We start from the raw sequence: 25,998 nt of genomic DNA, 5'->3' as shown, positions 1-25,998 counted from the left end.
TTTTGTGGTACGCCACACCCCTCGCGATGAACAGGACCCCCGTTTCGACCGTAGTGCTCCAACACAAGTCCGTTTCGTCCGTTTTGCGGTATGCCACACCCCTCCCGATCAACAGGACCCCTGTTTCGACCGTAGGAGGTTCGTTTCCTTTGTTTTGCGGTACGCCAGACCCCTCCCGATGAACAGGATCCCATTTCGAACGTGGCCGATTGAGCACAAGGTCGTTTCCTCCGTTCTGCGGTACGTTAGGCCTCATTTCCATCGGCTATTCCGTCCAAGCCCTCCCGATGAACACGACGACGCATTCCGTGCCGACCCAGCCGGTTGGCTCCCCATGAACATGACGACAACGTTGTTTCTCCATTCCGACCCAGACATGTACATGAGTCCTGGCCGTACGTATGCGCGAGTAGGCGTTCGAGACCCCGCCTGTATGTACAGATATGTGGCCGTATTTTCTTTCTTGCACCCTGCCCTTTGTACGTACTTGTACATGCTACGTGCGCGCATCTACTACGACACGTGCGCGCCTCTACATCCACCAGTATGTACATACACGTTCGCGACCAGAATGACAACGCTATGTACTCTTCGACCAGGTGGGTCCCGACTGTCAGGCACTTCCTTGCGTGCGAAGATGTAGCTGGTGGGTCCTAGCAGTCAGATGCGAATCATTTTTTTTCGAACGCACTTCCTTGCATGCGAAGATGTAGCTGGTGGGTCCCAGTAGTCAGGGGGCGAATCGTTTTTTTTGCCCGGACGCACTTCCTTGCGTGCGAAGATGTAGCTGGTGGGTCCCAGCAGTCAGGGGGGCGAATCCTTTTTTTTTTGCCCGGATGCACTTCCTTGCGTGCGAAGGTGTAGCTGGTGGGTCCCAGCAGTCAGGGAGGAAACATTTTTTTCATGAAATACGGTGGCCCGTCTGGTGGGTCCCTGCTGTCAGGTGGAGGAATACTTATTTTGCGCGTAATAAGGAGGCACTTCCTTGCGGTTGCCGTGGACCCAGCTGTCAGCCTCTCCACGTACAGTACTCTTCCGATGGAAGTCGGTCGTTGACCACATTGACCACGCCGCACCAAGAGCACCATGGCGGTGGACGACGGTGAGGCCTAGGAAGGGGACGACACGGAGCCGGGGAAGACGCGGCAGTGGATGCCCACGCATAGTGGAGTATGAGGGTTCACTTGTTCGGCTGCGGTGTGAGGCTGCCGTCGCTGCAGAATAACAGGGGGTGTGGGTGAGTGGAGGAATGGCCTGGCCAGCGGCGGGAGTAGTAGGGGGCGGTGAGGCCTCCGCGGCATCACAGCTGGCCACGGGAGGCAGGAGCATGCGGCATGATCGGCGCTGCGTTGGGCGGCTGGAGCAAGAAGACCAGAGGTTGAAGAAGCACGATGGTCGTTGGATGGACATCATACGGTCACTACAGCTAGAATCGTTCATATTGACTAACTTGACAAAGCCCTCTGTCCCCGTCAACTTAATGGGCCCACAAGTCAGCCTCCCACCAAGGTGGGTCCCAGCTAGCAGGGGGAGTATTCATTTTTTCTGCTTAATAAGGAGGCACTTCCGGTGGGTCCGAGCTGACAGCGGGGGAACGTTTTTTCACAAAATACGGTGGCCCATCAGGTGGGTCCCAGCAATCAGGAGGCAAACATTTTTTTGCAAAATACGATGGCCCGTCCAGTGGGTCCCTGCTATCAGTTGGAGGAATCATTATTTTCCGCGTGGTAAGGAGGCACTTCCTTGTTGCGGCCATGGACCCAGCTGTCAGACTCTCCACGTACAGTATACTTCAGATGGAAGTTGTTCCTTGACCACGTTGACCACGCCACGTTCCATTGCATGCATGCGTCCATGGGCGTGGTGCGTCCCCACTGTCAGTCTCTCGCGTACAGTCATCTTCCAATGACTCTCGGTTGTTGACCATGTTGACCACACCGTGCCGAGCGCACCCAGACTGGAACGACCCGGAGATGGGGAAGATGGGGCAGTGGAGTTGCATATGGAGAGGAGTGGGAAACTTCACTGGTTTGGGTGCGTAGCAGCACAGCCGCGGTGCCTCCCACGGGAGACAGGAGCAAGAACAGAGGTTGAAGAAGGAGCACGGCTGTTGGATTAACATCCAACGGTCCAGCTACTAGAATCATTTGTTGATTAAGTTGACAAAGCCGTTTGTACATGTCCGCTTAGTAGGCCCACAAGTTAGCCACCAAATCTGATGGGTCCCAGCTGTCAACGGCATGAATAATTTTTTCGCAAAACAAGAAGGCATTTCCTTCCATGCGAAGATATACCCGGTGGGTCCCAGCTGTCAGGTGGAGGAAACATTTTTAGCTTGATAAGGAGGAACTTTGCTTGCGTGCGACCATGGACCTCGTGGGTCCCAGCCGTCAGGCTCTCCACGTAAAGTCCTCTTCTGATGACTCTCGTTTGTTGACCACGCTGCACCGAGCACAGCGAGACGGTGGACGACGGCGAGGCCCCGGACGGGAACGACTCAGAGATGGGAAGACGCGGCAGTAGAGTCACAGATTGAGAGGAGGAGAAGGGTTATAACTGGTTCTGTTGCGGCGTGGGGCTGCAGTCTGTGGAGAATAACAGGAGTTGTCGAGGGGTGGAGGGATAGCCTGGCCGGCGGTGGGGTAGCGCTTCACAGCGGTGCGTGCTAAGCAGAGCTGCTAACCGCCGGAGGCCGGACCAGGCGGTCCCGGCGATGCTGGAGGAAGAAGATGAGAGATTGAAGGTGCATGCCGGCCGTTGGATATAAATCCAATGGCTTTGGATGACACAATCATTTGTTGACCAGGTTGACAACGCCCTGCATAGGCTTCGACCTATTGGCCCACATGTCAGCCTGCAAAAATGTGGCATATATTTAACCCATGTTTTCTAGAATGTACAGACCATTTGCTGGGCTGGGTGAACAAATAATTTGCGTCAATCAGGCCCATTTATATTTTCTAAGAAATCCTAGCCCATTTGCACTTCCATGAAATACACATATTAGGTGGGCTCGTTATATATAGAATGTTATGTTAGAAGGAGCAACTAATATCAAAGAATAAACCGGAGAGGCACATTATATATATATAATTAACAAATTAGCGAGTTATTGCTCAAAAAAATGAGCGCGTTATTATTAAATTGGTCCTTAAAATCTTCGCAAGCTTTTGTACGCAATCACCAGGATTTTCCTTGCCTGTGAGTCGAAAACAACCACGATTTTCCTTGCCAACTTCCGTTAAACATTTACTTTTATAAGTTAATAACACGTGGGATGTTTTTATAATGTATATATAAGTCTCTATAAAATATACGATAATAGTAATAATATAAATATATATAATGTGGTTAGAAGGGAAAACATAAATTGGACACAACATTATTATTCTTATATATAGATAAATAGAAAAGAGACCTGCGTTTTATTAAAAAATACATTGGGCTGCCGATCTTTAAGAAAAAGCCCATAGGCCGGTATTGTGACGCCCCGAGACCGACGCTTCAGAAGACTTCCAGCTATTCCGAGTTTTGCCATGTGTTTCTTTTGTGCTTGCTCTTTTATTTTTGCATTGCATCATGTCATCATGTCATCATGCCATTTAATTTTAAAAACTCATCTAAATAAATTGTATGGATTTTTCGATCCATTTAAATCGAGGGATTTCACTTGTGATTTCTCTTTATAACATATTAAAGCCTCTCAATATTATTAGGGAGCTATATTAAAATATTCCATTATTTGAAATTGATCATAACACACTTGCAAATAATTCCCCATGTCGTTGTTATCTCACTTCTTGACCTCAAACCTTGCCAATATTTCTTTCATCATTTTCCGGAGCTCCACCAAAAATCCGAACATTTTTGGACCTTCCCAAACCCTCACTTCTGTTCAAACCCATTTGAATTAATTTAAATGAGTTTGAATTTAAATCTTTCGGTCATGCCCACTTCTATTTTTCCTGGATCGAGCTCATTTTTACGAGTCCGGAAAAATTATCCCCATGCGCAAATCTTCCCCCTAACCTCTCTTTCTTTTCTTTCTTTTCTCTGTTCTGTTTTTTTATTCAATAGAGAGAGGGAGAAGAAGCCCTGCAGCCAGGCCAGCCTTCCTAACCTCCTAAAGCCCAGCCGGCCGGCCTCTAAGGCCCAGCCCACCTAACCCTCCTAACCTAGCCCGACCCCCTCCTCCGCATCTCTCTCCCTCTCGTTCCCTGCCCGCCGCCACACCCGCACGCAGCGCCCCACCTCCTGCGCCCGATCCCATCTCCCTCCTCTCGATCTCTCCCTCTTCCCTTGCTCGTACCCATCGCTCCAACCCCCACGCATCTCTCCCGTGCCTCACGCCCAAGTCCCTCTTCCTCTCCTCGCCGCGCAGCCCTCGTCCCCGCATCCTCGCCGGCCGGCCGCAGCTCGCCGTGCCCTGCTTCTCTCCTCCGCGACGCTCCCGTCGGAGCCCCGCAGGCCCGCGCCGTCGCCTCCTCCGCATCGATCCAGGGAGTGGAGCTCCCTGCGCCCGGTCCCCTCGCTGGCTTGCCGCCTCCTGCCTCTGTCGCCAGGCCCGGCCGCCGTCTTCGGCTCCCGAGCGCCTCCTCCCGCCGCCCTGACAAGCTGCTACAGCGACCTCCCCGTCCCTTGTGCGACCTCCTTCCAGCCAGGATCCGGCGTCCCGAGGCCGATCCATCTGCCCCTGTCGTCCCCGTGCCCGTGCCCACCTCCTGCGGTGGCCTGCGAGGCCATCAGCGCGGCCCTCTCCGCGTGAAGCCCCTGCTCCACCACCATTAGCGCCCGACGTCTTCGTCCCCCGCGCCTTGTTGATGCTATAGGCCATGAGCTCGTGGCTACCGCGCGGACGCCAAGACCGAGACCGCCCCGAACCACGTCATCTCGCTGGATCGTCAAGACCATCTCATTATTTTGCAAGTTCCTCTACGCCCGAAGGCGTTGGATCCGCCAAGTTCCGCTCTGAACGTGTACCACTACACCCGGTGATGCGACAAGTACCCCGACAACATGTACATCTACACCGTCAAGACCGGACCGACAAGTACCGACGCCGTGTACGACTACCTCCTCTACGGCCCATGAACGACTACTTCCACTACCGCCGACATGTACAACTACGAAACGTGAACGATTACTTCCCCTACGACCCGTGAATGACTACTTCCCTCGACGTTTTTGAACCGCTCCGAAATGCATGCTTTGAAGGTATAAACCCGAGACGACCGCGATGAGATGCCCTTGCATGTATGAGATGAACCGTATGTTTGCACCGTGTCCGTATTGTCACTCGTTTCCATGCCACTATCCCGTGGGAACCCGGTAGTCGGGAGCACCCCACCATCTCTATCATGTTGCGCTCGTCTGTACGCTTCCTTTTGCCGGTATCTCCATGAGCTAACGGAACCGATATGTTACCGTGGCATCATTTTTGGATATGTCGCCGTGGCACCATTTTTGTTTCGCCGCCGTGGCACCCTTTTCGTTCTGCCATGGCGACTAATGCTTCATAACATGCTCATGTCATGTTTTCATTAAAATTGCATAAAACTTGTGCATGTCATCCGCATCATGATAACAACATTTAAATGCTTAAAATTGTGTTTGCTTTAAACTACTAAATGACATATGGAGATTTTCCGGAATTGTTGTTTGTTGTTTCCGGCCTCATTTAAACTTGCCTAAATAGGTGGTTTGCTCATGCTTCACCTCTTGCCATGTTTAACAACATGTAATAATGTTGAGTATCTTAACCGAGGGTAAACTAAATAATTGATATGGTGTTTCGTCAATATGCAACTCATTGCATATTGAGCTCCATTTAATTTGTAGTATTGTTTGTGCACTTTGCCATGCCATGCCTCTTTAAACCGGACATGCATCATACTTGATTGTGCATCATGCCATGATTATGCTTGTGTGTTTACCATGTTGTTTGTTTCTTTCCGGGTTGCTTCTCTCGTTAGCTTCGGTTTCGTTTCGGAGTTGTGAGGATTCGTTCGACTACGTCTGTTTGTCTTCTTCATGGACTCGTTCTTCTTCCTTGCGGAATCTCAGGCAAGATGACCTTTACCCTCGATATCACTTCTATCTTTTCTTGCTAGTTGCTCCGTTCTATCGCTATCCTGCGCTACCTATCACTTGTTTACCATGCCTCCCATATTGCCATGTCAGCCTCTAACTTTTTCACCCTTCCTAGCAAACCGTTGTTTGGCTATGTTACCGCTTTGCTCAGACCCTCTTATAACGTTGTTAGTTGCAAGTGAAGTTGAAGATTGCTCCATGATGGACAGGATTATGTTGGGATATCACAATATCTCTTATTTAATTAATGCATCTATATACTTGGTAAAGGGTGGAAGACTCGGCCTTATGCCTGGTGTTTTGTTCCACTCTTGCCGCCCTAGTTTCTGTCATACCGGTGTTATGTTCCCGGATTTTGCGTTCCTTGCGCGGTTGGGTGATTTATGGGACCCCCTTGACAGTTCGCTTTGAATAAAACTCCTCCAGCAAGGCCCAACCTTGGTTTTACCATTTGCCACCTAAGCCTTTTTCCCTTGGGTTCTGCAGACTCAAGGGTCATCTTTATTTACCCCCACGGGCCAGTGCTCCTCCGGGTGCTGGTCCAAACTGAGCGATGTCCGGCGCCCCGTGGGCAATCAGGGTCTATGCCAACCCGATGTCTGGCTCATCCGGTGTGCCCTGAGAACGAGATATGTGCGACTCCTATCGGGATTTGTCGGCACATCGGGCGGCTTTGCTGGTCTTGTTTTACCATTGTCAAAATGTCTTGTAAACCGGGATTCTGAGTCTGATCGGGTCTTCCTGGGAGAAGGTCTATTCCTTCGTTGATCGCGAGAGCTTGTCATGGGCTAAGTTGGGACACCCCTGCAGGGTATAATCTTTCGAAAGCCGTACCTGCGGTTATAGGTAGATGGGAATTTGTTAATGTCCGGTTGTAGATAACTTGACACCAGATACGAATTAAAACGCATCAACAGCATGTGTAGCCGTGATGGTCTCTTCTCGGCGGAGTCCGGGAAGTGAACACGGTTTTGGGTTATGTTTGACGTATGTAGGAGTTCAGGATCACTTCTTGATCATTGCTAGCTTCACGACCGTTCCGCTTGCTCTCTTCTCGCTCCTATTTGTGTATGTTAGCCACCATATATGCTTAGTCGTTGCTGCAGCCTCACCACTTTACCACTTCCTACCCATAAGCTTAAATAGTCTTGATCTCGCGGGTTTTGAGATTGCTGAGTCCTCGTGACTCACCAGATACTATCACAACAGTTGTAGGTGCCGATGATACCCGTGCAGTTGATGCAACCAAGCTCAGATGGGAGCTCAACGAAGATCTTAGTTGTTTCTATGTTTTGTTTCATGTTGATCAGTAGTGGAGCCCAGTTGGGACGATCGGGGATCTAGCAGTTGGGTTATCTTCTTTTCTTTTGGCTTCGTCCGTAGTCGGGCTATGTGTGTACTCTGAATGATGTATGATTATTTATGTTCATTGTGTGAAGTGGCGATTGTAAGCCAACTCTTTATCCCATTCTTATTCATTACATGGGATTGTGTGAAGATGACCCTTCTTGCGACAAAACCACCATGCGGTTATGCCTCTAAGTCGTGCTTCGACATGTGGGAGATATAGCCGCATCGTGGGTGTTACAAGTTGGTAATCAGAGCCATCCCCGACTTAGGAGCCCCTGCTTGATTGTTTGCTGGCGTTGTTGAGTCTAGAACAAAAATGTTTTGAGTCTTAGGATTATATATATCGGAGAGTAGGATTCTTTTTACGCCTCAGTACCTTCGTCGCTCTGGTGAGGTCTCGTGACGTAGATGTTTTGAATTTCCTCTCCTCAAATTTCACTAAAAAAATTTAGGATCACGCGGGTATCTTGGAATCGTTCCGATGGTTCTGTGACGAGAACATTGTTCTTGGTGCCTCATGTCTATTATGTGGCATTGACCCGGGGAGTTGAGCTCTGAGGTGTTGTCGTCACAATCTTATCGTTGCAGTTCTGTACTACCTGAGTTTTGCCGACATCGAAAATCTCTTTTATGCAGTTGTTGGTGAGATAACCTCGATAACCCAGTACTAGGGCGAGCTCGGGAGTATTGCCATAACTCGTATAACGGGTGCTTTTCGAAGGTTGAGGTACACGATTTCCGAAGGTTTCTTGGTTATGTGTTGACGGATGGATACAACTTGGATGTAGGTATTGTTAGTTTTGGGTGAGATATATATTGCTTCCCCTGTATCCCCAACACCAGATTGCATAACCAGAAAGTTTAGGGAGTTTTATAGGTGGGAATTCAAGTAGCTCCTAGAATATCTTTTCGACAGATGCATGATATGAGATTGGGGTTCGACGTCTAGTGGTCCGCCTTTCCACGGTCGTTTTTACAGGGGTGTCGTTGTGTCTTAAAGAACCCTTGGCTATGCTGGTTCAGGGACACTTCGTATGTCATGTGCACTGCCTTGTACATGATGGTGCTGTACGTTCGAGCCCATGTGGGCCCCACCACGAAAACTTCGGACGAACTCTCTATCATATGTTTGTTTTCGGCTTATTCTGCAAGCCAAATCCTTTGTTTTGTTTTATTTGTGGTATTCGAGTTGCTTCGAAGTCAAATGTTGAATCCATACCTTTCCTAAACGGTTTTCTCATATTGCTATGTGAATACTGATCCTTCTTGATCATCGAGGTCGTCATGTTAATTCTTTTCCAACCGGTGCGCTTCTCTTCGAGATGATCCCATCATTCTCCCCATCCGCAAGATCAATTCTAAGTTTTCTCAACGGTGTTTCTTCCATCCGTCCCAAGTTGTCTTTGTTTTCCCACCCTCCCACCCCTTTTTCTTCAAGGACTCAGATTTCTTAATCATATATCCTTTTATTTGTGGGAAGTCTCTTCATTCGATTCTTTCAATGTTCTTACCCGGTGATTCTCAAGAAGATGCTCACGAGCTTCAAGTTTATTATTCTTCGTCTCTTTTCTTCTCCGGTGGATTTACCTCAAGCTTTCGGTGTTGATCATATCCTTATCCTTGTTCAAATGCTATCCCATGCCAGTGCATCTCATAATTGTTCGCCTCTCTCTATTCTTATCCGGAGTGCTCAAGATATCTTGAAAGATTCGTGTTTCCATTCTCAATCCGTTCAAGTTATTTCGAGATTATTATCTCATTCAAGTCATTTAATTCAACCGACGCAATCTCTCTTTTAAATCGTTCAACGGTGTTTTCCTTTTGAGTGGGCCCTAACCCACAGGTCTTTTCCCAGGATCTTACCTGACTCTTCTAATTATCAGGAGCGATTCTCAAATTCATTTCCAAGTTTGATGTAAGAATGAATTATCATCAGTCAAATGTCTTTCTCCAAGATCTTTCAAATTCATTCGTCATTGGCTCAACCTATATAATTTTCATTCTAGAGTGTCTCAACCATTCATGGTAGTGTTTCTCGTCGTCATTCTTGGATTTTGAAGACCGAAGAAGAGTTCCTCTTAAATCCTTACCCGTTCTTCCAGAGATTCATGGTTCTAGCTTGATGCCATCCCCTCATAATTTGTTTTCGATTGTGAGAATTCATTTCACCCATCCAGAGAAATTCAGGAGTCTTTTCAGTTTCATTCTCCGGAGCCAATCGTCTCAGAATTATTCATTCCAACTTTCAGCTTTCAGTTCTCCAAATCTTACCGGTGCATCGTTCAAGTTTACTCTATTCAGTTCATGATCTCTTTGTTCTCATGTATCCAAATCTCCTCAAGTATTTTCATTCTTTTTCCAATTCTTCCCGATGAATTGTGCCTTTCCAATTCACTCTTTTCCAATTTTACGGTGGTTTGTTCAAGATTTCACTTCCTTCGTTATCATATCAATTCATTCATTGTTTCCAAATTCCACCGGTGGTTCCATCAATACCTTCTCAAGTTTACGCTATATCTCTCTTAATCCTTTCTACGAGAATAAGTAGTATGCCAAATCCGTTGCTTGTCATCCATTTAAATTGGTGAAGGATGCGCATAACATAATTCTTATTATTGTTTCATCCAAGTGATCTAGTTTCTTCTTTCCAGAGTTGTTCATCATGTCATTTTTCTCGGTTCGAGATGCTTCATCTTTTCTTTTCTGGAGTTCCAAGTTTTCCACATTATCTCGTCGCGAAGCTCCATCTAAATCATCGCAAGGCTTCACCTTGTATTTTCAACTTCTCTTTCTTTCAATCATCCTTTTATTACCTGAGTTCTTCATGGAGGCTCTACATGGTGCTTCATCAAGGATTCCTTTCATTCTTCAATTGTTCTTCAAGATTTCTCTCGGAGTTAAGTTCCGCCAAGCTATACTCAAAATTAAACAGGGTGCTTAACACATGTTTTGTTTTGAGGAGTTCAAGTATTCTTCATATTGCATTCCGAAGTGCAATTCTTTCTACCTTATCTTTTGAGGTGGTGTTATGTCATTCTTGACAATTTCCCTTCATGCTTCATGATTAACATGTTGTCAAGAATGAGGTATTTGAAATCCATCAATCTCTTCATTGGAGTTATCTTGGGTTATATTTCACCTAAAGCCTTCCCTAAGGATTGTTGCTATTTATTGTGCTCATAAATGACCCAAGTTCTTCATTTGTCCTCTCGGTGAAATAAGTTTCTCGTCTCCTTGTTGATATCAATCCAATCATTTGTTTCCGTTGGTGGCAGAAGCTCACCTCATAATTTTGAGTTGTCTTCCATAAGCCCACATCAAGCTTATCCTTTTGTTGTTGATAATCCAACAACTCCGTTCTAGCATTTGTTGCAAGCATGCTCTCTCAAGATCTTGTTTTTCTCCGTTCATTTCATCCTGTTCCTTCTTCCGGAGGCATTGCGATGTTGTTCTCTTCACTCATCATCTCGAATTGTGAGGACTGTGTTCTCTTCGTGCTTATCCATGTAATCGGAGTGTCGTGCCCTCTTTTCAAGTTCTCCCCATTTTGCCAAGTTTACCTCCCTTCTCAACCGGAGTGTTGTATCATCTCTTCAAGTTCTTTTCATCTTATCAAATTTTGCCTCCCTTCTCAATCGGAGTGCTGTCTGAAATCATTCTTACCCCTTGTGTCATTCGTTTAATTGTTGTGGAGACAGTGTGTTGTTGATTTCGTCAAGTATCGTCCAATCATCCCAAGTTCATGATTCTAATTCCTTCCATTTTTAGTCGGAGTGCTGCCTGAATTATTGCATTCTTATTGCTTATCTATTTTGTTTTAATGAGAGTGGTTTCGAATTCTATCTTGTCCATTAAACTCTTGATTCATGTCTTTGCAACCTTCAAGTTCTAATGTTCTTTGTTCCTCTTTTCTAACGAATTGTTCGCAATCTCGTTCATCTCTGTTGTACTCTTTCTTTTAAACTGTTCACCCTCTCAAGGTTCTTTGGTTTCACTCTTTTGTCGAAGAAGCAACTTAGTTTTACCTCTTCTCTTCCTCTTCCGTTTCTCTCCGGTGCCATTCTAGATCTCGGGACGAGATCCTCTTGTAGTGGTGGAGTGTTGTGACGCCCCGAGACCGATGCTTCAGAAGACTTCCTGCTATTCCGAGTTTTGTCATGTGTTTCTTTTGTGCTTGCTCTTTTATTTTTGCATTGCATCATGTCATCATGTCATCATGCCATTTAATTTTAAAAACTCATCTAAATAAATTGTATGGATTTTCGATCCATTTAAATCGAGGGATTTCACTTGTGATTTCTCTTTATAACATATTAAAGCCTCTCAATATTATTAGGGAGCTATATTAAAATATTCCATTATTTGAAATTGATCATAACACACTTGCAAATAATTCCCCATGCCGTTGTTATCCCACTTCTTGACCTCAAACATTGCCAATATTTCTTTCATCATTTTCCGGAGCTCCACCAAAAATCCGAACATTTTTGGACCTTCCCAAACCCTCACTTCCGTTCAAACCCATTTGAATTAATTTCAAATGAGTTTGAATTTAAATCTTTCGGTCATGCCCATTCTATTTTTCCTGGATCGAGCTCATTTTTGCGAGTCCGGGAAAATTATCCCCATGCGCAAATCTTCCCCCTAACCTCTCTTTCTTTTCTTTCTTTTCTCTATTCTGTTCTTTTTATTCATTAGAGAGACGGAGAAGAAGCCCTGCAGCCAGGCCAGCCTTCCTAACCTCCTAAAGCCCAGCCGGCCGGCCTCTAAGGCCCAGCCCACCTAACCCTCCTAACCTAGCCCGACCCCCTCCTCCGCATCTCTCCCCCTCTCGTTCCCTGCCCGCCGCCACAACCGCACGCAGCGCCCCACCTCCTGCGCCCGATCCCATCTCCCTCGTCTCGATCTCTCCCTCTTCCCTCGCTCGTACCCATCGCTCCAGCCTCCACGCATCTCTCCCGCGCCTCACGCCCAAGTCCCTCTTCCTCTCCTTGCCGCACAGCCCTCGTCCCCGCCTCCTCGCCGGCCGGCCGCAGCTCGCCGCGCCCTGCTTCTCTCCTCCGCGACGCTCCCGTCGGAGCCCCGCAGGCCCGCGCCATCGCCTCCTCCGCATCGAGCCAGGGAGTGGAGCTCCCTGCGCCCGGTCCCCTCGCCAGCTTGCCGCCTCCTGCCTCTGCCGCCAAGCCCGGCCGCCGTCTTCGGCTCCCGAGCGCCTCCTCCCGCCGCCCCGACAAGCTGCTGCAGTGACCTCCCCATCCCTCGTGCGACCTCCTTCCAGCCAGGATCCGGCGTCCCGAGGCCGATCCATCCGCCCCTGTCATCCCCGTGCCCGTGCCCACCTCCTGCGGTGGCCTGCGAGGCCATCAGCGCGGCCCTCTCCGCGTGAAGCCCCTGCTCAACCACCATTAGCACCCGACGTCTTCGTCCCCCGTGCCTTGTTGATGCTGTAGGCCATGAGCTCGCGGCTACCGCGCGGACGCCAAGACCGAGACTGCCCCGAACCACGTCGTCTCGCTGGATCGTCAAGACCATCTCATTTTTTTTGTAAGTTCCTCTACGCCCGAAGACGTTGGATCCGCCAAGTTCCGCTCTGAACATGTACCACTACACCCGGTGATGCGACAAGTACCCCGACAACATGTACATCTACACCGTCAAGACCGGACCGACAAGTACCGACGCCGTGTACGACTACCTCCTCTACGGCCCATGAACGACTACTTCCACTACCGCCGACATGTACAACTACGAAACATGAACGACTACTTCCCCTACGACCCGTGAACGACTACTTCCCTCGATGTTTTTGAACCGCTCCGAAATGCACGCTTCGAAGGTATAAACCCGAGACGACCGCGATGAGATGCCCTTGCATGTATGAGATGAACCGTATGTTTGCACCATGTCCGTATTGTCACTCGTTTCCATGCCACTATCCCGTGGGAACCCGGTAGTCGGGAGCACCCCACCATCTCTAGCATGTTGTGCTCGTCCGCACGCTTCCTTTTGCACCGGTATCTCCATGAGCTAACGGAACCGATATGTTGCCGTGGCATCATTTTTGGATATGTCGCCGTGGCACCATTTTTGTTTCGCCGCCGTGGCACCCTTTTCGTTCCGCCATGGCGACTAATGCTTCATAACATGCTCATGTCACGTTTTCATTAAAATTGCATAAAACTTGTGCATGTCATCCGCATCATGATAACAACATTTAAATGCTTAAAATTGTGTTTGCTTTAAACTACTAAATGACATATGGAGATTTTCCGGAATTGTTGTTTGTTGTTTCCGGCCTCATTTAAACTTGCCTAAATAGGTGGTTTGCTCATGCTTCACCTCTTGCCATGTTTAACAACATGTAATAATGTTGAGTATCTTAACCGAGGGTAAACTAAATAATTGATATGGTGTTTCGTCAATATGCAACTCATTGCATATTGAGCTCCATTTAATTTGTAGTATTGTTTGTGCACTTTGCCATGCCATGCCTCTTTAAACCGGACATGCATCATACTTGATTGTGCATCATGCCATGATTATGCTTGTGTGTTTACCATGTTGTTTGTTTCTTTCCGGGTTGCTTCTCTCGTTGGCTTCGGTTTTGTTCCGGAGTTGTGAGGATTCGTTCGACTACGTCTGTTTGTCTTCTTCATGGACTCGTTCTTCTTCCTTGCGGAATCTCAGGCAAGATGACCTTTACCCTCGATATCACTTCTATCTTTGCTTCCTAGTTGCTTCGTTCTATCGCTATCCTGCGCTACCTATCACTTGTTTACCATGCCTCCCATATTGCCATGTCAGCCTCTAACTTTTTCACCCTTCCTAGCAAACCGTTGTTTGGCTATGTTACCGCTTTGCTCAGCCCCTCTTATAACATTGTTAGTTGCAGGTGAAGTTGAAGATTGCTCCATGATGGACAGGATTATGTTGGGATATCACAATATCTCTTATTTAATTAATGCATCTATATACTTGGTAAAGGGTGGAAGACTCGGCCTTATGCCTGATGTTTTGTTCCACTCTTGCCGCCCTAGTTTCCGTCATACCGGTGTTATGTTCCCGGATTTTGCGTTCCTTGCGCGGTTGGGTGATTTATGGGACCCCCTTGACAGTTCGCTTTGAATAAAACTCCTCCAGCAAGGCCCAACCATGGTTTTACCATTTGCCACCTAAGCCTTTTTCCCTTGGGTTCTGCAGACTCACAGGTCATCTTTATTTACCCCCCGGGCCAGTGCTCCTCCGGGTGCTGGTCCAAACTGAGCGATGTCCGGCGCCCCCTGGGCAATCAGGGTCTATGCCAACCCGACGTCTGGCTCATCCGGTGTGCCCTGAGAACGAGATACGTGCGACTCCTATCGGAATTTGTCGGCACATCGGGTGGCTTTGTTGGTCTTGTTTTACCATTGTCAAAATGTCTTGTAAACCGGGATTCCGAGTCTGATCAGGTCTTCCTAGGAGAAGGTCTATTCCTTCGTTGATCGCGAGAGCTTGTCATGGGCTAAGTTGGGACACCCCTGCAGGGTATAATCTTTCGAAAGCCGTGCCTGCGGTTATAGGCAGATGGGAATTTGTTAATGTCCGGTTGTAGATAACTTGACACCAGATACGAATTAAAACGCATCAACAGCATGTGTAGCCGTGATGGTCTCTTCTCGGCAGAGTCCGGGAAGTGAACACGGTTTTGGGTTATGTTTGACGTAAGTAGGAGTTCAGGATCACTTCTTGATCATTGCTAGCTTCATGACCGTTCCGCTTGCTCTCTTCTCGCTCCTATTTGCGTATGTTAGCCACCATATATGCTTAGTCGCTGCTGCAGCCTCACCACTTTACCACTTCCTACCCATAAGCTTAAATAGTCTTGATCTCGCGGGTTTTGAGATTGCTGAGTCCTCGTGACTCACCAGATACTATCACAACAGTTGCAGGTGCCGATGATACCAGTGCAGATGATGCAACCGAGCTCAGATGGGAACTCAACGAAGATCTTAGTTGTTGCTATGTTTCGTTTCATGTTGATCAGTAGTGGAGCCCAGTTGGGACGATCGGGGATCTAGCAGTTGGGTTATCTTCTTTTCTTTTGGCTTCGTCCGTAGTCGGGCTATGTGTGTACTCTGAATGATGTATGATTATTTATGTTCATTGTGTGAAGTGGCGATTGTAAGCCAACTCTTTATCCCATTCTTATTCATTACATGGGATTGTGTGAAGATGACCCTTCTTGCGACAAAACCACCATGCGGTTATGCCTCTAAGTCGTGCTTCGACACGTGGGAGATATAGCCGCATCGTGGGTGTTACAGGTATGGACATCAAAAAATAAGTTGAAACTACTATCTCCTTATGTCGTGGGCTACGCATGTTAAAAATACAAAACCTAGGCCTAACTGATACTTGTTCGCCCTCTGAAAAAATATGATATCAGATCCCCGAGCGAACTGCATTAAAGAGGGGCCGGCGACACGACTGAAGAAGCACATCAGGAGCGATTTTTTTTCTTCAGTGGATGGCTCTCGATAGCGTTTTTTAACTTGCCTCTGCACCATACAACTTGTATTTTTAGCCTCCCAGTCCGTCGTGGTGGGCCAGCAGCCCATTTGCTGGGCGGACCAACCTACAGAAACCAGCACTCAATTTTTCATCAAGCCCCAAAAACAACGCAGTACTATGTTTGTTTTGAGGCCGAAAACATTACGGCAGGGGTTGAGCGGGGGAGAGGGGAAGACAGGGTAATAAAAAGATTAAAAAGAGCTGATGCACCGTTGCTACCCTAACAAAGCAGGTGCAATTCGTCTCGGGAAGAAGGTGTGTCGTTGACACCCACACGTCACATACCCCACAGTAGGCATACTAACAAGTTCACACACAAATACAACAGAAAAGGTGAACATTCGTATCAAACTCAGGTTCATAGGACATGTTCATATTCATAGCCAACATTCACTATCAACAACTCAAAAGATTCATATATACACAAGCTCAGCATATCTATGCATCCAAATGAGATCACACGACAATATTCATACATAACTCAAAAAAAGATTCAGATATACACATGTTCAGTATGTTTATGCATCCAAATGATTGAGATCACAGCCAATATGATCCATGGGCGAACTTTAATTATCTAGGGTACAGACTGGTAAATGGTGTTCAATCGGAGGTACTTCTTGCTAAAATTAGTTCTTGTACGAGTAAACTTTCGAGTACATAAGAGGAAGCATAGACAATCTAAAATTTGCTTGTAGGTTTATCCTCAAATAGTGGCCTCGTGCCAAGGGAGGTTTGAGCAACTTGGCCACTACTTTCATCCAACTTGTTTAATGACTCATCTTGGTCCTGTATCTCGCCAAAATTCTACATTGCAGACGAGAAAGGAGGCGGTTGAGAAAATGAACCACCCAAATTTTTTGTGCAGTTCAACCGAAATGGAGCATCCTTGGCGTGCAAAATGATTAAGTGCCAGATGAATATACGCATCAACCGACTTGTCTGGAATCTTTAGACTCCATGCCATATAGTTTGCTACCATATGTGCCGACAACCAAAAGGCACAAGTTGGGACCAAAGACTGGACTGCGATTTTCTGGGCTATGCACCAAGCAATATTTTTGGCGTTCACTCTCCTAATACTTGGAGTTTGACAATTGGTTGACGCCGGTTGATACTCAAATGAATATAGGCACTTCTTCTTGTCAACATCGATGCTTGTCTGAGTGAACTTTGGAGTACATAGCAGCAGCATAAGTACCTGTCCATCTGATCATTTTGTGCAGTTCTACTGAAATCACCCGATGTAATGATTTGCGTCTGAGTTCAGGCTCCAAATTACTCCTTTATGAAATCGTCAAACAGTAGCACAATACCAAATTACCAATCCATATGACAAGCAGAATAATCAGGATAAAGACTAGTACCAACATGTGTGAGGTAGCATATCAATTACTATTTCCTTTGACTGGAAGCTGAGATAAGCGAAGCGACTGACAGTGAAGGAAGAAAGCAAGACGAGATTAGCGACTGATAGGAAAGGACAGAAGCTGTTGAGGTAATGAAGCACCCAAAGTTTTTGTGCAGTTCCACCAAAATCGAGCATCCCTGTTGGCACATATATTGAGAGAGTGAGATTACTGTAATAGTGGGACTAGTTGATGAAACATACACTAACAAATAGAAGCACTATCATTATCTTAATGGGTAAAGTTAGCAACATAGTAGTCTTGCTTAAAGAGAGGTATTAGTTTATTTAATCTGTGCCAATTAGCTCAACACTCAAAGCATTGCCATTTATCATAGGTTGCAAAACTTTAACATGCAAAGATAAAGGAGTTTCTCAAGACAGTAGCACGATACAAATAGAGATGACAACAAACTAATATGGATGAAGGCCTTAGGCCCGCACCAACCTGAGAAAAAAAGCTTATTCATGTAGTCCCATAAGAGATGATAAAGCACTCACTGGAATCACACAATAGTATATATTTTTGTGCACTTCAAATGTATGGTTGAAATCACTCTTTTTTACCAGTGCTGAGATTATATCGAAAGATTATCAAGAACTTCCAGCAGAGTTAAAGCACTGGCTAGGATACAGTTCATTGTATTGTCTTGTGTAGTTCCACTAAAATGTATGATTGGCACAACATGATCCCTGTTTGCACAAGTAGGAACAAGGTGAAACCTTCATTATCTTAGTGAGAAAGGATAGGAAGACATTAGCATATTACTCAAACAATAGCATCAAATTCATGATGGACAATACGCAAAACATTACCTCATTGAACCAATGGCAATAAATTGACATGCAAAACAATAGAAATATTATGTCATGACACTAATAATATTCCCTCCCTGCTCCACCACATTATTCACCTCCATAGACAAACATACACACGTACATGATTCAACATAGGGTCCTACTAAAGATTTGTTTAACTCCGACAGGAAAATTCAGCAGTAATAAATTAGTGGTACTTAAGTACTCCTAATTAATTAAGTGAGACAACAAAAGTGGAAGGGCTCCCTGGAGGATCGTCCACATGTAAGATAGTCGTTGTCGGAGCCCTTGGATGGCCTCGACTGAGGCCTCTGGCTTCAGCAAGATTGCCTTGGCACTGTTTATTCTTCTTCTTCTTGCTCTTCATGCTTTGTTTCTCTTTCTCCTCACCAGTTGGTGAAACCAAGTACATGATTGGCCTTCTAATTCAGAATTGGTTTTGTCAGTGAGGAAGTACAAGCGTACTAGTAAAAGTTAGCATTATTTTCTCATGGCAGTCGGAAAATAGAGATGAACACATGCATTAAATATCATTCTTACCTAAAGGAAGGTTATGGCGCCAATATGGATGATGAGGATTGGTACACAGATCTCCCTTTGTGCAGTTCCACCGAAATGAACCAACTGTTCCATTCTAACATTCCAGTTAAACAGCACAAAAGTCACTTCTTTTAAGAAGAGTTTTGTGCAGTGCACCAAAAGGTCACAACAACAACCAGGTGAATTGGATATCCCTGTTTGCACAAAAAGGTACAGAGGAAACAATCAGAGTCTCAAACAATTACAGGCAAAAACATTTGGCTAAACTTGTCATGGCTTATAACAGTGGCATGGCTTCATTTTTACCAGGGACATTAGATTAAGAACATCTAAATATTTGGTATAAGGGCATGGGATAGTGGGTGCACCAGCAGTCCAACACCATGTACGTAAACAGGGGCATAAAGTGGTGATTCATCGTTTGTTGCCCCGAGAAACAAACATCCAAGAAACATATCTGGATTGGTCCCATTTTTGTTCACTCTAGCCACCTACTCCTACGTGTGGATAGCAAATCTAGTCATGGTCATACCACTGTGTACAACGTTACCCCTATATTTCCCTTTTCGACCAAGAGACCGGTTGGATGACCAGTCTGTACTACTTTCACCCCCTTTCCTTCCTATTTGTACCAAGTCCGATGTACATACTAAATTCCCCCACCCCCACTTTATTTCTTGTTTGAACCAAGTACTCCCTCTGTCCGGAATTACTTGTCATCAAAATGGATGTGTCTAGAACTAAAATACATCTAGATACATCCATTTCAATGACAAGTATTTTTGGATGGAGGGAGTACACGATTCGACTCCATGAAGTAGCTTTATCTCTAACAATAGAAAAAAAATAGGTGACGTTGGACCATCCGATCGAGAGGGGCTGAGAGGTAGAAAATGATGCACATGCAGCGATGTAGCAAGCTAGGAAAGTAGAGCTAAGGCGGTTTCGAATGAAGATATACCTGAAGGTCGTCGGGATGTGGATAGGTGGGCGGCGGGAGGCCGGATCCGCCCACAGGCAACGACGAAGGGATCGGAGGACCTCCCGCACCGGCGCTTGGCCAGAGATAACGGTGCGGCCGACAGTGGGTCTCCTCCCTCGCTGACGATGACGGCCTAAACGCTGCCCCTACTCCCCTTCACCGGCGGAGGGGGGTATGTCCGGATCTGTAACCAGCGGTGAGGATAGAAAGCCAGTGTTTTTTTAAGGGAGAAAGATAGTGTTACTACCCCTATCTTGTTTAGATCTGGGGAGGATGAGAGTGTGTGAATAGAGCAACCCTAGCAAGCAAGCGCGGAGGCTCCGACCTATATATACGTAGTTGGGTAGTTTTCCTTTTTCACTCCATCAAAACAATAGTTTAAAATTGTGTACTACTACATGCCAGGTTGCGGGTTTTTTAGTTGTTGCTTGTTTTTTGAGATAGCTACCCGCTTGTTCCAAGTGGTGTTACGATGTGCCAGGTCGCACTTTGTATCGTTCAAGTCTAGTAATACAAGTCCCTACATTAAATGAACAACCACCCCCTCATAAAAATTGTGAACAAGCCCACGGCTAAAATTAGCGGAAACGTGGGTTGCCCCAACATGCATTATTTTTTATATTTTCTACTCCCTCCGTTCCTAAATATAAGTCTTTTTTATTAGCCACACCTAAGACAAGAATTTGTTTATTAGCAGTGAACCCCACATGTCATAGACACAAAAATTGTGGCAAGATTCCTGTCGGTGTCAAAACCGGCGGATCTCGGGTAGGGGGTCCCGAACTGTGCGTCTAGGCGGATGGTAACAGGAGACAAGGGATACGATGTTTTACCCAGGTTTGGGCCCTCTTGATGGAGGTAAAACCCTACGTCCTGCTTGATTAATATTGATGATGTGTGTTACAAGAGTAGATCTACCACGAGATCAAGGAGGCTAAACCCTAGAAACTAGCCTATGGTATGATTGTTGTTCGTCCTACGGACTAAAGCCATCCGGTTTATATAGACACCGGAGAGGGCTAGGGTTACACAGAGTCGGTTACAATGGTAGGAGATCTACATATCCGTATCGCCAAGCTTGCCTTCCACGCCAAGGAAAGTCCCATCCGGACACGGGACAAAGTCTTCAATCTTGTATCTTCACAGTCTTGGAGTCCGGCCAATGATGATAGTTCGGCTATCCAGACACCCCCTAGTCCAGGACTCCCTCAGTAGCCCCTGAACCAGGCTCCAATGATGACGAGTCCGGCGCGCATATTGTCTTCGGCATTGCAAGGCGGGTTCCTCCTCCGAATAATTTATAGAAGATTGTGAACACCAGGATAGTGTCCGGCTCTGCAAAATAAATTCCACATACCACCGTAGAGAGAATAATATTTACACAAGTTCAATCTGCTGACGTATTTCGTGGCGTGACGTCACACCACTACCAAGCCTTTACTCGAATTGTTTTTATTGTACCACCTTAGCGCGTTTAGCGAAGCGGTTTCCTTGGCACGTCTTGTCGAAGCAGAGATCGTGTTCCCCTTATTCCGGGATTCCCATCAATACGGACATGGGTAACCCAACCGCGCCTTTGATTGTGGCGCTTGGGGGATAAGCGAGTTTTATCAGGCCGGTGGGGACGCATGTTTCCGTCCGCCCATATAAGGGGATAAAGATCCAACCCTTTTACCTGCGCCTTCTTCCTCCTTGGCTTATCCATCTCTGCGAACTCGAGCTCCAGCGCCCAAGTCCGCACATCTCACCTCAACCTCCTCCAACTATGTCCGGAGCGGGAGGCAAGTGGATGGCCTCCTCTGTCACGGAGGGGCAGATCCAGAAGCTGCGCAGCGCCGGATATTTGTCCAGCAACATCGCGCACCGGCTCCCCGACGAGGGAGAGCTCATTCCCACCCCCAGGCCCCATGAGAGGGTAGTATTTCTTCGCCATTTCCTCCGTGGACTAGGCTTCCCACTCCATCCCTTTGTCCGAGGGCTCACGTTCTACTACGGCCTGGATTTCCATGATCTGGCCCCGAATTTCATTCTCAACATCTCGGCGTTTATCTTCGTGTGTGAGGCCTTCCTCTGCATCCAGCCCCACTTCATCTTGTGGCTCAAGACCTTTAGTGTCAAGCCTAAGGTTGTGAAGGGCAGCCAAGCGGAGTGCGGAGGCGCCATGGTGGGTAGGATGTCCCACGTTACTTGGCTTGAGGGCACTTTCGTGAAAACCATCAAGGGGTGGCAATCGGGGTGGTTCTACATCACCGCGCCGCGTGACCCTGAATGGGCAGCGGCCCCCGAATTCAGATCTGGCATCCCCACACGGCTCACCTCCTGGAAAGAGAGCGGCCAGACTTGGGGTGATTCGGAGGAGCTGACCAGACTCCAAGCATGTATGCAAAAGCTAGTGGACAAGAAGCTCAAGCTCGTCAACGTAGTCCAGGTCATGCTCATTCGCCAGATTCTCCCGTGCCAACGACGGGGCTTCAACATGTGGGAGTTCGATCCGGCGCAGCACCAGACTTTGAGCGGGCTCTTCGACACTACGTACGAAGATGTCTGGAAGGTGATGTTCAAGGGCGCCGAGGCTCCCGCATCCGCTACCGAAGATCGCGGATTCAGCTCGCAGCGTCCGGCTGACGAGGTAAGTGATTTTGTCCTTAACGGGACGTTTGTTTTCCATAGTTTGACTCTATGCGGGATCTAAACTCCCTTTCCTTTGACAGGGCTGGCTGAAGAAGGCCAAACAGACTATCTGTACAGCCCATTACCAGAGGACCCAGCAGACGCCCGCCTAACGGGGCTGCTGGCTCCGGCACCCCACGTGGTGCTGGAGAAGAAGGCCACGGGCACTCAGAAGAGTTCCAGTTTTCAGGTGCTATCGGATGATGACTCCATGGCAGACTCCTCTCACAAAGGTGAGGAGGAGAACAAGAAAGCCTCTCCCCCAGCGGGGGGAGGGAGGAAAAGGAAGGCCTCCCCAATGAGGGAGGCCGAAGGGTCCAAGAAGGGAAAAACTCTTTCCCCAGACTGCTCTGCCAACGCCAGTGACGACGACGAGGACTGGCCTCCAAGGGCCAAGCCCCTGGCGAGATCGTAAGTATCTGGACTACCGAATAACTTCATGGTTTTTCTTTTTGCCACGTAATGTCTTTCTAATGCCGCATACAACCCTGCAGTCCGCCCAAGGATGATCTTCCCGCTTCGTCGAGCGGGTCCTTAGGGGCGTCGGATATGGATTCTCTTCCGACCGCCTCCACCCCCCATGATGCGGACGATGCCGAGGTGGGATCCCGGGATGGGACCCACCAGGAGGAGGAGGCCCCGGAGGTGTCGCAGGACAACCTCCCGGACTTTGCACCGGACTCGGCCCCGGAACCCATAGTGGCTCCGGAGTCCGGCGGGCGGCCCCTTCGTAAGAAGGGCAAGACCATGACGCCGGCAGCCTCCGTCCAACCGGAGGCGCCTGATAGCTTGCTGGAGGCGCTCAATGGCGCCTCCATCGAAGAGGAACACCGCACTGTTATGAGTGCGGTGATTCAGAAGGTTCAGCTCGCCAAGAGCGGGCTGACCGAAGCCTGCAGCAGCCTTCTAACAGGCTTTGAGGTAAGAATTTTGATATATGTAAAATAGTACCGCATAGACAGTAGCCCCTGATGCTCGGTTCGGTGTTCGGAAATAAAAGCCGGACTGAGGATCTTAAAAGATATACGCAGGAGTCATAAAAATATGTCAATATGGGATTGCAGGCTGCACTGCTGACCTCTGCCGCACTGACTGCGGAGGTCAATACTTTGAAGCAAAATCTCGAGCGGTCCAAGAACGAGCTCGGCCGTGCCAAGAAGCAGCTCGAGGACAAGGAAGGTGAGTAACACCTTATTAAAATTGTACCTTACATAAAAGGATTTTGGTTGAAGAATGACAAGGATAACGTGGGAATTGCAGGGGCCACTAACGAGGTGGTGACCCTGAAGGAGGCGGTGGCCGCGGCCGAACATAATGCGGCCGTGGAGCGAACCGAGCGAGAGAAGCAGGAGGCGCGGGTGGCGGAGGTACAGCAAGAGCTCTAGGATCTCGTGAAAAAACATGAGAGCCTGGAGCATGAATCGAAGACTCGAGAGTCTGAGCTTGGAGCGGATCTTGAGAGTGCCAAAGCCGCTAAGGCTGAAGCCTACAAGGCCCTCCAAGAAATCGAGGCGGTGAAGAAAATAGCAGCGGGTAAGGCATTTTTCATGTAAAGTAAGCATGTGAGTGTTAATTACCTGTCGCTTACCCGAATTCAGAGCTCTCCAGGAGCGTTCGCAGATCTTCCTCGCAGCGTGTTCGATGCTGCCCCGTTCTACCGAGCCGAGGAGGGGAGCTCGATGGAGAAGGTCTTCTGGTCTCAGTATGCTGAGGCCGGACATCCGGTGCCCCTTAGCGACCAGCTGAAGCAGCTGGTCGAGCTCCACAAGGCGGCCGAACAGGCCATGAAGGGCCTCATTGTTCGGTTGTGGCTGAAGGAGGCCATGCCTGGGAGCTACTTCGGCCTGGTGCGGCGGCTGGTGGATGCGTGTCCATGGGTTAAAGTCATCAAGCACTCCACCTGTATTGAAGGTGCCCGTCGGGCCCTTGCCCGCGCAAAGGTGCACTGGGGAAAGATGGATGCCCAGAAGCTTGTGACGGACCCGCCACCGCAGGGCAAGGAGCACCGCACGCCTGAGATGTATTATAAGAGTGTCCTGAAGGGTGCCCGCACTATTGCGGGTGAGTGCTCCAAAGATGTAATATTTGAGTAGACTCGCATTTTGTTATCCTGTGTGCTAAAAACTTAGTTCATATGCGCTAAGCAACGCTTGTTAATTTAAAATATTACCTTCTGTGCGGCTCTTTATCAAATCTGAGAGATGGCAAGTCGTCGGCTTCAGCCCCCATGCCACGAGTGCTGGGGTGTTCGGGATAAACTTGAGCACTCTTGTTCCCATTTTTGGGTCCATCTAGGGAGGCGCTCAACACAACGAACAAGGCAACCGGACTTATAATGCTTGAACACTCTCACTTAGCCATAGAATTCTATAATTTTAAATTTCAGCGAAGCCCCTAGTCTTCGGAAGGCCGAATTTGGGGCGCTATCCACGCCTGGGCCGGACAAAGCTGGCTCCTCGCTCTAAGCGGCATAAGTCTTTAGGGACTCGCAAAAAACCTCTCGAACAGCGACCAGCTCTCGCCTCATCATGACGGTCAGTTTTAGCTTTCTCCACTGAGGCGCTCGCCCAGCTCAACTGGGGCGCAATCGCAGTGGTTCTCCAAGTGCTACCTTAGCCGATACAACGGAACGTAAGGTACCAAAACATGGGAGCCGGGCAAACCCAACTATTGACCCAAGACATGATTCGGAGCCGATGCATATAATGTTATAAGTTCGGGGTGCCGCACTTGTGAAAGTGTTCGGACTTATCACACCTTGATGCGGGAAACATAAGCCCCTGGTGTATTTTGCCGTACCAAAATGTACGGATGCAACATGTCATAAATGAACATATGTATAAGAAAGAAATGCAATTGGAAGCAAAAAGGTGCTGCATTACTTATTCAAGAAAAACTGCTTTAAATGCAGAACGATACAAATGGTGCGATAAGCAAGGGGTGGGACTATTAAACATGTCCCACTCCAGGGGTAGGCTGTGGAATGGTGCATAAAACAGATTTAATGCTCGTAATGGAGACCACCTGGATATTCATTGTAGCCTTTCTCCTTCCCTGGCTGTTGCATCGTGAGTTCGGCAGGTCTGCTGCCGGACAGGACCTCTGACGAACGGAGTCCTGTGGGTAAAAAAAAGGAAAAAAAAAAAAGAATGACACACTTGAGAGCCCCTGGTGTGGTTGAGCCGCAGTCTGGGCCTATCGTGGTCGTGCCTCCCCATGCCCATGGTATCTTCAGAGCGTAATGGTGTACGCTAAGGACCTGTCTTGATGTTTTGCAGGGGCTGGGGTTGGGGCCGCACTGCTATGCATGCTCGGAACGTGCCAGGTGGTCTTGTTGTAGGTTACTCCGGGCGCGTTTAGCCGTGTCCGACCGCTTAACGGCCGGACTCGAGAATTGCCTTAAGAGGCTGCACTGTACTTCTACCGCGAGAGCCGCTGTATGTTCCTCCGTTCGGAGGGAGCGTTCAGTGTTTCCGTTGACCGTGATGACTCCTCGAGGGCCTGGCATCTTGAGCTTGAGGTATGCATAGTGCGGCACCGCGTTGAACTTTGCGAACGCGGTACGTCCGAGCAGAGCATGATAGCCACT

This window comes from Triticum aestivum, chromosome 4B (assembly GCF_018294505.1).
Source record: "Triticum aestivum cultivar Chinese Spring chromosome 4B, IWGSC CS RefSeq v2.1, whole genome shotgun sequence".
Taxonomy (NCBI): Eukaryota; Viridiplantae; Streptophyta; class Magnoliopsida; order Poales; family Poaceae; genus Triticum; species Triticum aestivum.
The sequence above is the reverse complement of the archived record's forward strand: the minus strand, read 5'-3'. Positions refer to the sequence as shown.